General features: G+C 42.3%; 1 protein-coding gene across 3 annotated transcripts in view; it reads right to left on the bottom strand.

The window, feature by feature from the left end:
- Window positions 1-6000, bottom strand: part of Pkia (cAMP-dependent protein kinase inhibitor alpha) — a 64958-nt gene that overhangs the window by 58669 nt on the left and 289 nt on the right. The window contains exon 1 of one of the 3 annotated variants that reach the window (XM_029475495.1): window positions 4494-4564. The exons of the other annotated variants lie outside the window; for them this stretch is intronic. The gene's annotated coding sequence lies outside the window, so the exon portion shown is untranslated. Of the gene's footprint in view, window positions 1-4493; window positions 4565-6000 lie in introns of those variants that run through there. 3 annotated transcript variants of the gene reach the window in all.

The raw sequence follows: 6000 nt of genomic DNA, 5'->3' as shown, positions 1-6000 counted from the left end.
TTCTTTCTTCCTTTCTCCCTTTCTTCCTTCCTTTCTCCCTTTCTTTCTTCCTTTCTCCCTTTCTTCTTTCTTTTCTTTCTTTCTTTCTCTTTCTTTCTTTCTTTCTTTCTTTCTTTCTTTCTTTCTTTCTTTCTTTCTCTCTCTCTCTCTCTTTCTTTCTTCTCCTTATAAAGAGGCAGTGCACATTCACACAATGAATAGTTCAAGACAGAAAGAACTATGGGGATTTAGACAAAGGAGAAGAAAGCTTATCTTATCAGACAAAGGAGAAGAAAGCTTATCTTATCAGAGAAGGCTTCACATAAGATGTGACAACTATGAATCTCAAGGCATGCAGGATGGCTAAACTGGTAAAGATATAGAGTCCTGATATCCCTGATATCAGAAGGCATGCACTGGAAGTGACTTTATGTTGGGCTGGCATGGGTGAGTTTCAGAGGGTTAGAGGGAAGCTGGATGAGCTACCACCCTGCTTGGTAGGGATTATTTATGATAACTACAAAAGGAGGAAAGTATTGGAGAGCGCTATCAATCAAGGCACCACTGTTAATGTTAATGTAGCTTTTGGTGTTTGTATAAGACAGGAAAAGCTAGAAGAAGCTGAAGAGAAGGGTGACCCTGTAGGAGGACCAGCAGCCTCAACTAACCTGGACCCCCCAGATCTCTCAGACACTGGACCACCAACCAGGCAGCATACACCAGCTGATATGATGCCCCCTGAGACATAATCAGCAGAGGGCTGCTAGGTCTGGGTTCAGTGAGAAAAGATGCACCTAATTCTCAAGAGACTGGAGGCCCCATGGAGTGGGAAGATCTGGTGGGATGGAGTGGGGGGGGTGGGGACATCCTATTGGAGACAGGTAGGGCTGGGGAGAGGAGGTATGGAATGGAGAACAGTCAGAGCGGGATAAAATCTGAAGTGGAAAAAAAAGACTAAGAAAAATCAACAGAAAAAAAGAAGAGAGACAGGGTCTCATACTTTCACTGAGAGTAGCTCAAAACTCCAATATGATCCCATTTTCCCTATTCAGTCTCAATGGAGGCACTGCATAAAAAAAGAATGAACCTCAAGCTGTACAACAGAGCAATTGTTATAAAAACTGCATTGTACTGTTACAGCGACAAACAGGTAGATCACTGGAATAGAATTGAAGACACAGAAATGAACCTACACACCCATGGTCACTTGATTTTTGACAAAGAAGCTGAAACCATCCAGTGGAAAAAAGACAGCATTTTCAACAAATGGTGCTGGCTCAACTGGCGTTTATCATGTAGAAGAATGTGAATTGATCCATTCTTATCTTCTTGTACAAAGCTCAAGTCTAGATGGAGCAAGGAACTCCACATAAAACCAGAGACAGTGAAACTTATAGAAGAGAAAGTGGGGAAAAGCCTCAAAGATTTTGGGCACAGGGGGAAAATTCCTGAACAAACACCAATGGTTTGTGATGTAAGATCGAGAGTTGACAAATGGGACCTCATAAAATTGCAAAGCTTCTTTAAGGCAAAAGATACTGTCAATAAGACAAAATGGCCACCAACAGATTGGGAAAGGATCTTTACCAATTCTAAATCTGATAGGCGACTAATATCCAATATATATAAAGAACTCGAGAAGGTGGACTGTAGAAAGTCAAATAAAGCTATTTAAAAATGGGGTAAAGAGCTAAACAAAGAATTCTCAACTGAGGAATACTGAATGGCTGAGAAGCACCTGAAAAAATGTTCAACATCCTTAATCATCAGGGAAATGCAAACCAAAACAACCCTGAGATTCTACCTCACACCAGTCAGAATGGCTAAGATAAAAAATTCAGGTGACAGCAGATGTTGGTGAGGATGTGCAGAAAGAGCAACACTCCTCCATTGCCGGAGGGATTGCAAGCTGGTACAACCACTCTGGAAATCAGTCTGGCATTTCCTCAGAAAATTGGACATAGTACTACTGGAAGATGTAGCAATACCTCTCCTGGGCATATATGTAGAAGATGTTCCAACTTGTAATAAGGACACATGCTCCACTATGTTCATAGCAGCCTTATTTGTGATAGCCAGAAGGTGGAAAGAACCCAGATGTCCTTCAACAGGGGAATGGATACAGAAAATGTGGTACGTTTACACAATGGAGTACTACTCAGCAATTAAAAACAATGAATTCATGAAATTCTTAGACAAATGGAGGCATCTGGAGGATATCATCCTGAGTGAGGTAACCCAATCACAAAAGAACTCACACGATATGCACTCACCGATAAGTGGATATTAGCCCAGAAACAGAATACCCAATATTCAATTTGCAAAACTCATGAATCTCAAGAAGAAGGAAGACCAAAGTGTGGATACTTCATTCCTTCTTAGAATGGGAAACAAAATACCCATGGAAGCAGTTACAGAGACAAAGTTGGGAGCTGAGATGGAAGAAAGGACCATGCAGAGACTTCCTCACCCAGGAATCCATCCTATGAACAACCACCAAACCCAGACACTATTCAATATGCCAGCAAGATTTTGCTGACAGGACCCTGATATAGCTATCTCTTGTGAGTCTATGCCAGTCTCTGGCAAATACAGAAGTGGATGCTCACAGTCATCTATTGGATGGAACCCAGGGCTCCCAATGAAGGAGCCAGAGAAAGTACCCAAGGAGCTAAAGGGGTCTGCAATCCTATAGAAGGATCAACAATATGAACTAACCAGTAACTCCCAGATCTGTGCTTCTAGCTGCATATGTAGCAGAGGATGGCCTGGTCAGCCATCATTGGGAGGAGAGGGCCTTGGTCTTGCGAAGATTATATGACCCAGTACAGGGGAATGCCAGGGTCAAGAAGAGGGAGTGGGTGGGTTGGCGAGCAGGGCTGGGGGAGGGTATAGGGGACTTTCAGAGAAGAAACTGGGAAAGCATTTGAAATGTAAATGAAGAAAATGCCTAATAAAAACAAAGAATGAAATTTCTTCCTCTGTCTTTCTGTTCTTCATCACTTCTTTGTAAGACTGTCTCAGGGGCAGCTACTGGCAGCAGTGTGACACCACTCACATTCCTTTGACAGGAGGAGTCACCTCTGACATTTTGATTGGCTCCTGCTAAGCTTCTCATAATGCTGTCTGCCCAACACACAATGTTTGTGTGGTTGGAAAAGCAGCTGCCTGGCTTCAATTCCATCTCTTCAGACACACACGAACACTTGCACCTTGCTTAGCACTTGATCCTGCGAACCATTCGATTATCCCTTCTGTATTTCTGATCTCTCTCTCTCTCTCTCTCTCTCTCTCTCTCTCTCCCTCTCTCCCTCAACATGGGGAGCAATGGAAAAACGGCAATAACTCAATCTCAGTGAGAACATCATCTATGTGTGTGTGAGAGTGCGTATGTCTCTGTCTGTGTATGTTCATGTGTACATGTGTGTATGTATGTTCACTATGCATATGTGTGTGCATGTGTGTATGTGATCCTGTGTATATGTGTCCACGTGTGTATTCCTGTATACATGTGTGTGATGTGTGTATGTTTCTTGTGAATGTGTGCGCATGTTTGTATATATGTGTGCATGTGTGTGTTCCTGTGTATATGTGTGTATATGTATATATGTGTGTGTATGAGTGTAAATATGTATGTGTGAGTGCATGCATATGTGCATGTGTGTGTGTACATTTGTATGTGTGTGTACATTTGTGTGTGTGTACACAAGCACATATCTCTGCTTAAAGCTCTGAACTTACAAATATTCCTCGAAATAGTTTAAACACAACATGGTGCATATCAGGATTTCTTATGTGCCATGTCCTCCTTAGTTGTACCTCTTTAGTTGTTTTCTTCCTTCCCTGCAACGTACCTTCACATGTTGTATTAGTTTCAACTGTGAAAACATTGACAGACATCCTGCCAGCTCACTGAGCACCATCCCCATGATACTGAAGCAATTTCTTGCCAGATATTTCAGTTTCCTCAAAAAGGAAATAGCACAGCCTTTGAATTTGTAGCTGCCAACACAGTGCTCTCAGACATGTCTCTCTCAACCAGAACATATAGGATGCTCTCAGCATCTCTCTCTCAACCAGAACATGTAGGATGCTCTCAGACACCTCTCTCCCAACCAGAACATATAGGATGCTCTCTCAGGCACCTCACTCTTAATCAGAACATCATAGGGATTTTTTCTGTCCCTGTAGGATCAAGTGATCATTATATAATTGGACTTTGATTTAGAAGTCAAATTTACTAAAAAGAATTACATATATATATATATATATGTGTGTGTGTGTTATATATATACATACATATATATGTGTGTGATATATATATATATATAAAATTAGTTATTTTTCAGAAAAATAATTGATTCATTAAGTATTTTAAAATTAGGGAAGGTGAAGGAGTGAGGACTTTTACAATCTTATTCTTAGTTTCCTTCATTAGGAAATCTCAAGTGTTTAATGTGTGAAATAAAAACATATTCAAGATACAGTAATAACAATACACAAACAGAAATAACCTGAGTTCCTGGAAACCCCAGAGAGAGTTCCTGGAGCGGGCTGTTTTGTAGTGGGCAACCTGTCCTTCTGGCCAGATACTGCAGGTGGAAACAAAGGAGCAAACTGAGATCTTCCTAAAGGGAATTTCTAAACCAAGTAAACACACAAGAATTAGCCTGACATCAGAGAATCTCTAACACTGGGAAGGGAACCAGGCACACTTGTCATTTCTAGGTTAAAGGCCCTCCTGGTTTTCACCGATTTACCTTTTCACTGAATAAAATGGCGTGGCCATTGAGTCGAACAGACTTTCCAATTTCAAGTATGGAGATGACAGCTCTTCTTATATACGGAATGTTGGCCCCCAGATTCCACACAATCCAGTTTACTGCAACTACTCTGTTGTTGAGGCACACATTTGCGCCACCCACTACAGCCATCTTACCTGCTTCATAGCTTACTCAAACTTATGTCCCCAGCTGAGAATAAGGACTTGAGCTCGGGGTGGGAAGGGTAGCGGGTGGGGATAGCTCATGTTGTGTGTGAGGGTATAAGGAGCGTGTACATGAGGAGACAAACCTGGGCATGCTCAAATAATCAAAGTCTGAGATTGGGGTCACCTTGGCTTTCTGTCTGCCAACAGGAAAGCCCCAGCTTAGGGTTACTAAGGAATCCTGGGGCATACACACTACTAAACTCTGACAGCTGATTTTCTTACACCCCAGCTGAACTAGAACTATTTTAAGAGAACGGGAGAGTCTGCCATTTCCTTTTCCTGTACCTATGTATGCAGAGAGAACAGCCTGCATTGCCCAACATATTCTGTTATTCCACTCAAGCAAGCCTTTTGGTAGCCAACCAGGGTGACAGCAAGAAAAACACTTAGGGAAAACCATGTCTGTCCTGAGCTGAAAGCGGGACGTTTATTCCTTTGTACAGCTTCAGGGGTGTGTTAAGGGAATAACCAACAAGGAACCTTCTGTGAGGCAAAGCCCTTCTTGGGTCCTTAATGAACTCAGTCATGGAACTGAAGAAGGGAAAAAGATGATGAGATACAGCACCTCTGAAAATCAATGAGCTGATTGGCAGAGAAGATGGAAAATAAAGGGAGAAGTTGCCAAGTGCAGCCCACCTTAGGCAGAACTTGGGAGGGGAGCGAAGTTCTCCCTGCACCCTGACTCCCAAAGGAACTGTATTGAAGCAAGCAGGTGTCACGACATTGAGATGAGAGAAGAAACACACAGGTATCACACCAGAGATGACAGAGAAGCAAGGAGGACGTGTAGGAGAGATTACCGACTACTGCCCCAACTGCTTCAAAGGACACACGCCTCCCAAGCCAGAGAAAGACTGATGGAAAGTAGAAGACACAAAGGTTAAATGGACATTCAGACGGTTTTACATTTCTAAGTCATCAGTATTTAAACCAACCTGCTACGGAAATGGCTGATCGCCTTTAAGAACTGGGGACTGAAAAGCCCCTTTGTTTCTTCCAAACACCTCTTTTCCCATTTCAATTCAAGGCTA

This window comes from Mus caroli, chromosome 3, assembly GCF_900094665.2.
Source record: "Mus caroli chromosome 3, CAROLI_EIJ_v1.1, whole genome shotgun sequence".
Classification (NCBI taxonomy): Eukaryota; Metazoa; Chordata; class Mammalia; order Rodentia; family Muridae; genus Mus; species Mus caroli.
The sequence above is the reverse complement of the archived record's forward strand: the minus strand, read 5'-3'. Positions and strand labels throughout refer to the sequence as shown.